Raw genomic sequence first — 12,389 nt, 5'->3', positions numbered from 1 at the left:
CCTTTAGCTAAACGAGCACTAAAAACAACGTTCAGGACATTACTATCCAGGGAGCACACTGTTTTCTGCTGTCATCAAGGAGCTGTTGTGGAGGCATCAAATCTTCCTCAGTGCTTAATAAAGACTTCTCAGTTTTTATCTGCACACGTCTTCATCAGACATAGTTGTAGAAAAGCAATGTAACTAATACATCGGGTGGTATGAGTTGTTGGGTTTAAAAAAAAAGTAAAGTATGGAAAAAAATATGGAAGAAAATACTTAACATTTTCAGTTGTGAAATACCCACACCTCTGAGACATGACATGTCCACTTAAAAATAAATATATTAAACAAATACTGTTTTCGAAAGTAGGATTTAGGCATAAATCATTGATGCTCATTTAAGGGTACATTTGATTTTTGTTGATCTTTAATTCAGCAGGTCAACCTCAGCATAAACACCCCCATCTGATCTTTTTCTGCTGGCTGGATGCTCAGGGGATTATGTTTTTTAACGAGCTTCTCCTCCTAGGAGGTAGATCATCCCTAATCAATATTTTAACGCATATATTAACATTATCCAAATTGATTAAGTGTATTTGCATCCTTAAATGTTGTTTATCAAAGGAAAGGTCACTTGATGTTGTTGGCTGTCCAACAGGGTATCTTCCTGAGGACTCCATAGGAAGACATGGTGTAATATTGATCAATGGTTTAGCTTGGCTTAGATTTATCATCACTATGGATTCATAAATACATGTTTACACATCTCTTTAGGGAAACAATACAGGAAACATCAGTGTGTGTTTTACAAATAAGGGACTAAAATCGTAAAAACAAAAATAAATCAAGAAGGGCAGTTAAACCATCATAACTGCTGCATGCAAATCAAAGATCGCATCAATGAAAAAAAACATAAAAATTATGATCTGAGCTAGATCACTCACAGTTCACACTCTGCAAAATATCTCACCCCTGCAGCTGTGTTGATCTGCTGCTCTGTGTCGGTGCAGTGTTTGAGGTTGGTGCAGGGGTTTGGCTTTTAGTCAGTGCAACAACGAAACAAAACTAAGTTCTTTATAGAGATCCTTCAAAAATTGATGGATCTCACATAGACGTTACTTTAGTTTTAGTTTAATTTTGATGCACTGATATGCTGTTTCAACAATGAAAATGGAACACAGCAGTTGTAGCCAAACAATAAATATGAGCACTTCTTGTCCTTTTCCTCTCGAGGAAAAGACTGCAGGCTGATGCACTCACCGAGTCTGATGGACTCCAGTTGATAGAACATTTGATTCAATTTGAGAACAGAGCATTAAATTATTAATACTGGCACGGGATAGCGTTTTTTAATGAACACGTAGTGGTGTATGATTCCTGTCTAATGCTCCATTTGGCACGTAGGAAGAGGTAAGATGATGTTACAGGGTGAAACACAAGCATTAAAGATTTTTTATTATTTTATAAGACCATGGAGATCAGATCAGTCGTTTAAAGCTTATAAGCACACTCCTCAGTTATTCTGCCTCTATGTCAACGAGGGATCTCTCTCGATTTTAGTAAAGGCAGAACCAAACTTGGGGGGAATTGTGGGAGAAATACAACTAAAGAGACTGTTTTGGGTTGAATTACATGTGCATGATTGAGCATGTTGAAGTGCAAACTGTTCTGTTGCCAATCTGAGGCGTAACAATGCTACTTTGGCTTTTGTCGTTTTGTTTTTTGTGTTTCTCAGATCATAAATGTGACCTTGGTTCACTCGTCTGGAAATTCCTATCCTGAAATTTCTCAGCTGTAGAAGATCAAGCCGAATGAATAAGCATATGTCTGAGAATTCCACCAGCTGAAAGGGATTGCTTTCATTGCAAATAAAAACCTTCGGGTTTGTGATCTATTGAGCCAACATAGCCAACTAAGGACACAGACACTTATGATCAGGACTGACTGAAGTGCCACCAGAGCACTGACACAATCTGCACCATCTGTGCAGGTTTTGTCAGCTGGCATGTGTGAATAAAGACATTTGACATATTTTGATCCCCAGCCATGAAGCTTTTCCGTTTTCTCATCACCTTCTGTTCTTCTGTTCAGCATATAGCTCTCAGTATATAGGTCTTTATCTGGCAAAATGTGTTATTTTACTGCCGTGGTACCACGCAAAGCACATGGTCCATAAAGATTAAATATTGACGTTATTAACAGTATAGACAGGTAGAAGGTAGAAAAGCATTTTGTTGTATCACAAAGAAGATTACATATTAAGACTGGGACGATGTGCTTTTGTCCCGATTCAATTCTATCACAATACATGGGTGTCGATTCAATGTGTATTGCAATTTTAATTTATTGCAATTCTAGAAGTATTGTGATTCGATAGTATTGAGTATTGCAATTTTCTTTTCCTTCTTTAACAAAAACTAAAGTTGAATAATACACTTCTAGAGACAATATATCATGAGACATTTCTAAAAACGGATTGTTTTCTAAGAAGAATGCACATCACATGTCAGTCAGACAATTAAGGCAACTCCATGCATTTCCCAGAAGCCCCCATATGAAAACGAAAAAATGAGCAGGAATGCGTTTCTATCTTGGAAATTCAAACAGCATTTCACATTAAAGAAAGAGAAGGGAGAAGTGCAGTGCAACCTCTGCTTGCCAGCAACCAACCTCCTTTCAGCGTCCAAATTACTCCACCTCCAACCTGAAGAAGCATCTTAAAGTAAGTTATTTTTTTTAATTAGCCAAGGGTAGTCGTCTGCTGTAGTTTTAATGGTCACCTTGCTATGTTATAGTTGGCATGCGACTTTACATTCTCCTACGTGCTGATTTACTAGCCCCAGAGCCGTTGAAAGACTGACTAGCCCCGTTTGACATGCTAGCTAACGTTAGCTAAAATTAGCTTGTGGTAGCTTAGACTGCGGTTAGATTTTTGTAGTATGCAGTTCGGGACTACAAATACAAAAATCTATCTGCTTGTTTAGGTACACATTCAGCCAGTTAGAACAGAAGAACACACCAGAATAGGCCTGTTTAGTAAGCTGTATGTGATGGCCGCATTCCTACACTTTTAAAATGCAATTCAATGTGGAAGTAATCCAAGTATTCAGAATACGTTACTCAGATTGAGTAATGTAACGGAATACGTTACAAATTACATTTTTGGGCATGTATTCTGTAACGGAATACGTTTTGTAAGTATCCTTCCCAACACTGGTGACTGTGCATGTAAGGATGCTCATGTTGCTATGTATCTTTTTATTCTTTTTTTACTACTTTTGGTCATATCTTAAGAATGACGCACTGCCGGGTCAGTCCTTTTGAAAATTCCGTTGTACAAGTGACAATGACAATAAAGTTCTATTCTATATAATATCCCACTATTTGATAGCATCCTAGATGACCCTATTCTGAGATGTATTTCTTGTATGCCTAAAAAGACAGAAATTTATTTCTCTGCATCATGCACAAAATCTCCATTTAAAAAAAAAAAAATAGGCCAGATCTGAAGTCGTCATCAGATTCACAAAGCACCAAACAACACTTACACCACAACAGAGAGAAAACTGTCGCAATCACATTTCTCATTCTGAAAATCCAACCCTCCCTGTCTTTCACCAACATAAACAAGCCTATGGTCTTCAGCTCATTCATGAATCTACGTCTTTGGAGTTCCTGCTTGAAAGTGTAAGCCTACCAGTTCAGAGTCAAAGCCAAGGCACACCCTTTTCCTCTTTTCTCTTTCTCAGTTCTGCAAGCATTCATGCCCTGTGGAGCATACGCTCCACCCAAACAGTATCTCCATGGTGACACACATACTGTATATAGACCATCCTTTAAGGTGTGTGTCTTTTTCTTTTTTCCGTCTCTACCTAAAAAGGCCTTTGAACTGTATCAACGACTGAACGACAACGTCAGCAGATAAGGGGTTTCCCTCTTCACGGCCTCCGGTCGCCCAGGCAACATTCCTGAGTCGACAAACATTGGCCCGGACTTGAGCATACCAGAGGATCTCCCAGGAAGTCCAAAAGGCTTTCCTGGCGTGTTGTTATTGTTGTTGCTATAGTAGTGGCCGCCAGCCAGCAAGTGTGTTCAGGTGAGAGCAGGTACACCTACTGTACCTACCTCTACGTGTTACCTTCTATTAATACTTGAGAAGAAATAGAACACAGTCTTATATACACAACATACAGTACATGAACAAGGACACACCTGAAAGACGTCACAACTGATATAACACTGTGGCCTTCCCAAGACACAAAAGATTACATTATGTTTGTATTGTAGATATAAACACGGTACCAACATGGTATCTGCATTGGATTTATAGTTTATGAGCAATAGAAAGTGAAATAAATATTTCAATTTGCATGTCTCATCACATAAATCGTCCAATGAGATTAACTCAGGTCATTTAAAAGAATCATTTGCAGCATCAAATCAGCACATAGATATGTTTCAAGAAGTTTTTTGACCCTTTTGAAAAAGTCAGTATGCATCGGCCTGAGAGAGAGAGAGAGAGAGAGCGAGCGAGCGAGCGAGCGAGCGAGCGTGCGTGCGTGCGTGACCGGGGAATACAGTATACTTGTGGGGTCTGCACAGCCTTATGGGGGCCAAAATGCTGGATCCCACAAGGTTAAAGGGCTGTTTGAGGGTTAAGACTTGGTTTTAGGATTAGGGTTAGAATTAGGTTGTGGTTAGGGTGAGGGTAAGGGTTAAGGTTAGGCATTTAGTTGTGATGGTTAAGGTTAGGGTAAGGGGCTAGGGAATGCATTATGTCAATGACATGTCCACACAAAGATAGAGAAACAAACGTGTGTGTGTGTGTGTGTGTGTGTGTGTGTGTGTGTGTGTGTGTGTGTGTGTGTGTGTGTGTGTGTGTGTGCGTGTGTGTGTGTGTCATGGTCACTAGGGAGGCAAGAGGCTTGCAGCCGTTCAGTGCAAACACAAACCAGGGCCATCTGCAAGCCTGGATCCCCTCCAACAGCAACACTGGCGCACACACACACACTTTACATGATATCATGAATTGGGTGTCAGCGGTTGTAGCACCTCATCTTTCGACGCAAATGTATACGTCTGAGGCCAAGGCAGATGTTCTGCATATTGCGAATTAAGTTTTTATATTTAAAACTTCAGAGATGTTGAACAATTAACAATGTAAATTAGATCATTACAGTTTAAATTAAATAACAGCTCCTGTAGTGTTTTTAATGGTTTTACAGCACACAGATTGGGAGTTAGATATGTCTTGGTCCTGGTTTCACTGTTGCTGGGTAATGTTGAGAAAACAAGGAAAGCATGTTGTTATGAAACAGTGACTGATGCTCTGTAGCAGCAGGCCAAAGTGAAAATGCCTCTTTCACTGCCAGAGATTTGTATTGAAAACCACAGATCCATGGCACAGACCCATGTAGGCCTAGCACTACACAGATCCAATTCCACAGGAAAATGTGTGTGTGCATGTTTTGTGTGTGTGTGTGTGTGTGTGTGTGTGTGTGTGTGTGTGTGTGTGTGTGTGTGGTTATAGGCCAAACATGCCTAAAAACTAAGATTTCACTTGGTTTCACTCGTCACGCTAACTGTAACCGAGTGTCTTGTCGATTAAACGGCAAGAAATCAAGACAAACGACCTGCAACCAGTTGCCGTGGTGGTTAATGAACATCTGATGGATGCACCGTCATGTTACAATTTGTGAGTACGCCTCATGAATCGCTTGGCAGCCAGTCAAAACTCCAAGTGGGGGTAACTGAATTGGTCAACCCAGGAAAAACGTGTTTCCCCTCACATACCTAAAGCCGATGGAAACTTAACACGCTTTGGATTTCAGAAATTTCCAAATATTTTCTAGGACTCATACCCTTAAAGTCACTTGAACTTGATAACTCCTACTATCATCATTTCTTTGTCTTCTCTCATCTTTAATGGAAATGTTTTTGAAGAAGACATCCTTAACTAATTAAATCTTCGAGGTTGTCCTTTTTGATCCAAGTTGCTGAGCTTCACCAAACAAGAGCAATGGGATCCCAGCTGTATATACTGTATAGTCAACCATCCATCAAACTGGTCCCCTTTCCCTCTGAAACTCCCTGACTTTCCTTTGAACCTATTATTGTGGAATGAGAAAAGAAAAACATTTGACAGTCACGACAGTCAGCTGCGTCCTCTTATCGGCCATGCAGACAGCTTTTACATATGGATTATTAATCACTGAGCGTCCAGATTGTGCTGGAGCCTCTTGAGCTGTAGCACAGACTGTCATTTAGTGGAGAGCTTTGTTTACCAAAGGCTTATTTGAGACAAAGTTGTGTTCTTTTCCTTTTAATCTAAGTAAGTTAATCGCTAAAAAGGGAAAGGGCGGTGTTTCCTTTATGTGACACTGAACAGAATGCTTTTCTCATCCTGAAGGTTTACCCATAAACTTAAAAAAAAAAATAAATAAATAAAATAAAATGAATAATAATAATAATAATAATAATAATTAGGGATGAGCGAGTACAGCATTATCTGTATCTCTATCTGTTAACCATATGAATTATCTGTATCTGTACTCGGACTGGGCGGGGCCTAACCCGGAAATGGACGGGATTTAACCCGGAAGTGGGTCGGGTTGTCTTGAAATGGGCGGGGCTTTATTTTTTATATGAAATACAGCAAGAAAGTGTCAGACACTCAGTGTGTGAAGTAAAAAAAAAAACTGGTTAGAGCCAGCTGACGGTTTAAAAAAGAAAAAAAATCTCCGACAGGCAGAGACGCAACGCGAGTCGCATTCTACCAAGCACCACGTCTGAACAAACCCCACGTTTACCAGAACTCTACTGGTTAATAAGTACTACAAACCGAAGTAAAAAACAAACCTGAAGCTGAAGAAACCCTAAACGTTAACGGAAAAGACCCGCGAACCTGAGTGACTGAGGGAGAGACAGAGAGAGAGAGAGAGAGAGAGAGCTGTTCTCTTCTCAGTGTTCTGTGTGAGCGAGCAGAGCGGGACACAGCAACACAATAAATCTGTATGTGTGTAGGGGAGGGGCGCTGTGACGACTAGCCTATCACAGAACGCAGACACAGTCAGCTACCCAATGAGGATTTTTATTCAATCTGAGCACAGATATTGACTCGTATTACTCGTATAATACTCGTACTCGGCAAAAGTGCTTTATCTGTACCGGATACTTGTTTCAGCCGAGTATCCGGCTCAACTCTAATAATAATAATAATAATAATAATAATATATATACAGTGCTGCTCATAAGTATTCATACCCATGCTAAAGTTGACTAAAAAAAAGGAATAAAAAAAATCATCTTTTGGAAATTGATCTTAATGCCTTAATTAAAAAAATGAGGAAAAATCCGACCTTTTAAGGACACCAATTTGTTTTGTGAATGAATAATGTATTGTAAATAAATAAATGTTCTTCCTTAAAATACAGGGGCCATAATTATACATACCCCTATGTTAAATTCCCATAGAGGAAGGCAGATTTTTATTTTTAAAGGCCAGTTACTTCATGGATCCAGGATACTATGCATCCTGATAAAGTTCCCTTGGCCTTTTGAATTAAAGTAGCCCCGCATCATCACATACCCTTCACCATACCTAGAGATTGGCATGGTTTTATTTCAGTTAGCCTAATAGCTAACTGAGATAAGATCCATATCAATGCAAATCAAACCAGCTAGCGAACCTTGTGGTGGTGCTGTAGGAAAAGTCAGGAGATCACCAAAGTCAGTAACTTTTTAACATGGATGTCTGTCATGGATGGTAATCCATCCAATAGTTTTTGAGACATTTCAGTCTGAGCCAAACCGACAGAACTGGTATCATAAAGTACTTTGCGTTTTCATGTTCTGAGTGACAGAACACATTAGATTAGGGAGTGAAAGGTATCACTTCAATCTGAGTTTCAGCAGTCCCTGTTTTTCCAGGTGGGTTTTCAGATGAGTCACCCAGAGGTTTTGCAGGTTCTTCTAGTTTTGTGTTTGGATATCAACAGATGCACTAAATTGCTACCAGCATGTGCCACACATCTGATGCGACCCCTGAAAGAGTCTTATCAGATGTACTATGAAAGTCCTCACTGATGAAGAACTAAACAGTCACGTGGCAAAGCTTTATCATAAATCCCAATCATACTCTCACTTCTCATCAAGGAGTTACCTAGATACGAAGATGTTTTCATGTTGCCAACTATCATCTCAGTGGGCGTGATACTGCTGATGCTTTCACTAAATGTAGTGTTATGTAAGAGCTATCATTTGGAGAATTTGGGTTGCCCTCAGTGGCAAACAAGCATATTAAAGATAATCATTGAATTGAATTTTAATTTCCCAAATGTAGAGCAATTAAGACAAAACAACCCTGCAGGATTGATCTTTGTGGTTTGGGGTGGAGTGGAGTGACAAGTGATTGCCTAGTTAAGAACCTCAGTCATAAACAAGCAGATTTCCACCTTTTGTAATCTTTACTCCCAACTAGATTTTGGAGATTTCAGTGTTCATCATGTAGCTTCTTCTCTGCTGCCTTCCCCTTTTCTCTCTCTACCGAATTCATATCATCACTTCACATAATTTCTCCTTCTTATAATATCAATTATATTTGCCTTCCTCCAATGCTCGAGTTGAGGAATGGACAAATTTATCCTGCCAGCTACAGCAGACTCAATGACCATCTGCCCGGACTGCTAACAATCTCAGGGTGATTGTGAACAACAATCTGTTGTGTCAGGCCGATATCACAGCTGCACAACTCACTCTCTCCCGAGATCTCTTAAAGAAATATTAAGATTTCATTCCACCATCCCCCCACTCTTATATCTTGAATATTTTTCTTCTTTATTTGTGCTGTTTTCAAAACTTCTTTAACTAACAATTTATGGCAAATCCACAGATAAAGGACTTTTGCAGTCAGAATGTAACATTAGTCTGCTGTGGCATTTAGCCTACCATTATTATTTGCTCTGATCAGTTAAATGATCAAATGTAAGTGCAAGTCAAACAATTACAAATGTGTCAAGCCAGATCCTGTTAAGTCTACATATGGCGTGACACTTCTCAGATATGTAACAGTGTCTGCTGTTTTAGTATCTTTTTGCGCCCTCTAGTGACTATTTCTCTGTATAGGCAGACAGTTTGTAATACCATGATACAAGGAAAGTAATGCATCATGAAATAAATGTCAAACTTGTGTAAGACACTGACAGATTTCCGTTTGACCTCAAAAGGCAAAGTGTGTCAAAGCCATGAAAACACAGGCATCCTACACCTACAGTATGTAGAGCCAACAATCTGCAAGGCTTACAACGTCTAGGTGGGAAACGTCCGGACTATTCCTAGGAATTTTAGCAATAAAGCTGGTAAAGCGATACCACCAGGATCAAAGAATAACCGGATGAGATTTTCACTAGTGAAACCAGAATGCCTGAAACCATTGATGGGTGGGAAAGGGAAAAAATTATGTGATTTGACAAGTATTGCGTAAAGGTAAGGGTTGATCTGTGTAGCACCCCATAAGTACAGAAATTAGCTTAGTCATAGTCACTGGGGTCACTCCCTAAAAACGATCATGTAGTGGGTCAAACCAACTACTATATCCTGTATGACTCACTGAAAATATATTAAGAAATTACAGTCAGTTTACATGACTTTATTTAAAATATCTACTAGTCGGTCAATGCAAATTACAACGAAACTAAACAAAACTTGCTTTCAAGCAGTAGAATTAAATAATGCAAAAACATATTGCAATGAACAGAGGGCTACAAACACAAATTAGCAAACGTCCCTTTCATGGTGATCATATTACATATTCTGCAGCGTATTCAGACACCTTTGACTTAAACAAATAATTTTTAAAAAAAATGGTACAGAGGAAATACGGATAATCGCCTTTTCACCTCTTGCTGCTGCACCCACTTTCAGATCAGAACATCTACCAACGCCCAAGGAGTGACTAACTAACCCGTCATCTCTCCTCCACGATCTGCAAAGTGTCTGATGATTCAAAGCAAATGCAGTGGGAGTGAGAGTCTGTGAGCCATTATTGGAACGGATGGGCCACCAAAAGAAAAAAACTGATCAAACTGCATCCTAGACGAGGAAAATGCACATGTAGTAGGTGTTTATGTGTGAGTGCTTTCTTAAGTTTTCAAAGTGTAAATCTGATGATACAACTGAAATTATATTGAATATTTTTGGTTCACAGCAGCATTGAATTTGCATGATGGACACCTAAGCTCTATATTTAAAGCCACAGAAAATATTTTCTGAGCAGCTGTTGATTTTTTCTTCTTCTTGGCAGTCTAAATCTCCTCGAGATTTCATCATCCTGATGCTTGCGTTGATGCATTTGGTGCTCGTTAAGCCAGAGAACACAGAGTGATATAGGAATGATAAGCATGTTCATCTAATTTATCGATTTCTAAACACCTTTGGAAAGCAATAGTCTGCAATGTACTCTTAAGGGTTCCCCTACTTCCCCAAGACCATCTTAAATCTGACAATATGACTTCTAAAGCAATTCAAATGCAGTCAGAGTTACATCTTTTTGTATGCGTATGGCTTTTAATAGCTCTGCTTTCCTCTCGTTCAGGTCAGTGTGTTCAGACAGCTATTGCATACATCCCTCAGTAGGTGGCACTACACTACATGAAATACACCTGAACACGATATACATAACAATAAAATCATGATAAAGGTAGTTTGCTGCTATATGCCTGAAATTGTGCAATTATTATTCACAGCAGTAGTAGCATCATTATTCTTACTTTAATAAAATACGCTTATTATTGTTTTTGATTTTTTTTATCATCAGTATAATTTCCAAATCTCAGTCTCGATTATTTTGTAACTTTAGATGTCAGTCAGTCCATCTTTAATGAGGAAAAATGTCACTGTGAAGTTCTGTGCTTTTATTTCATCAACACCAATCTGGTTCGGATCTCCATGGACGCACGCACGCACGCACGCACGCACGCACGCACGCACGCATAGAAAAAGAAACACCAATTACTGTGTGACCACTGGTGACAGCAGGGCAGAGCTGCACAGTCCTACTGGGGTTTTGATGTGTCTTTATCCATATAAGCCTCTTTATGCCTCGCTGGTTACTGTGCAGCACCAGACAGCGTCTTCCTCTCTTCATGCACACACTGCAATGTACTGATAGCACTGTGTTCAGTCGTAACAGAAGAAGATTTCAAAAACCTGAATTTGCAAACTGTATTATAGACATACAAAGGATGGCAATGCCTTCTTAAACCTTCTGAATTTTAAATTTTGAGATGCAATTTTGTATAACTCATGTTATGTTATCCGTCTCAATGGTGATTCATTGAGGGTGGTCATTTAGAGAGAATGAAAAAGAGGAACAACAACAAAAAAAATGTCACTTTCTGCTGTTTATGGTTATTTCTTTTGAATAAAACTAAAGAGGATTTTCAATAAGTAAAACTTTCAATTGGATTTTCAAGTGGGCTTGCTATGACTAGAACTAGCAGCACGTTATTATGGATTGCTCATTATTGATCGACATCGCTGATGAAAGATACTGCATTTACATGACATACTTCTCTCTAAGCTGCCCACTGAAAATGAGAGGTGAGCCCTGATCCACTACTTTCGTCTTTCTTCGACCACTGTCCAATGATTACAGTAAAAACCGATCATTTGTTGTCATCAAAATGATTAATGGTGTTACAGCATGTTGGAGAAAATGAGCAAACCGTAACGATCTGTAGTCCAGATGACAGTGAGATAAATGATATTGCTTTACTGGCACCCCTGCCCTACCTGACCTACAAATGGAAAATATACCAGTATCTGTGAGAAATGACAATCATTAATGCAAAATGTAGGCTAACATGTATGGACTGCAAAATGGAGGGCTTTCTTAAATAAGATGGTATAAGGAGGTAAAAGGCATCTTCATGTTGAGCTGAAGAAACTAGTTCTGCCAACGACTGGCTCACTATCTGATCTGTTAGACGGTATTTTCCTTCTTTTTTTTTTACAGTGAGTATAGATCAGTAACATTACAGAGTCATTGATACTCTGATTAATAATTACTTTAAGTGAAACCCATCCTTTAATGGATGAAATCTGAAAGTTAATATGGCAAATAAGAGTAAATATGCATGAGGTGAGCCCAGAGTTCAAATCTGACTGTCTGGCTCAATAATTTAGATAAACGATTCCCAACCAGGGATCTTTGGATGTTCACAAGGGAGTATATAAGTGGAAAGATTGTGTAGCAGCTCAATACATTTGATAAAATTTAAATATTTTAAAAATGTCCACATAGTCAGCTATAAACACCAGAACACCTTGAGGCAACTAAGAGTGTGAAAAGCAAGCAGAGAAAAAAAGATTAATAAGCCAAAATGGTTAAAATCGTTAGCCAATCGTAA

The 12,389-nt window shown here is 39.0% G+C and overlaps 1 protein-coding gene across 1 annotated transcript in view; it reads right to left on the bottom strand.

The window, feature by feature from the left end:
• Positions 1-12,389, bottom strand: part of klf4 (Kruppel-like factor 4) — a 78,101-nt gene that overhangs the window by 63,308 nt on the left and 2,404 nt on the right. The gene's annotated exons all lie outside the window — the stretch shown is intronic.

Source organism: Sander lucioperca, chromosome 14 (assembly GCF_008315115.2).
Source record: "Sander lucioperca isolate FBNREF2018 chromosome 14, SLUC_FBN_1.2, whole genome shotgun sequence".
Taxonomy (NCBI): Eukaryota; Metazoa; Chordata; class Actinopteri; order Perciformes; family Percidae; genus Sander; species Sander lucioperca.
The sequence above is the reverse complement of the archived record's forward strand: the minus strand, read 5'-3'. Positions and strand labels throughout refer to the sequence as shown.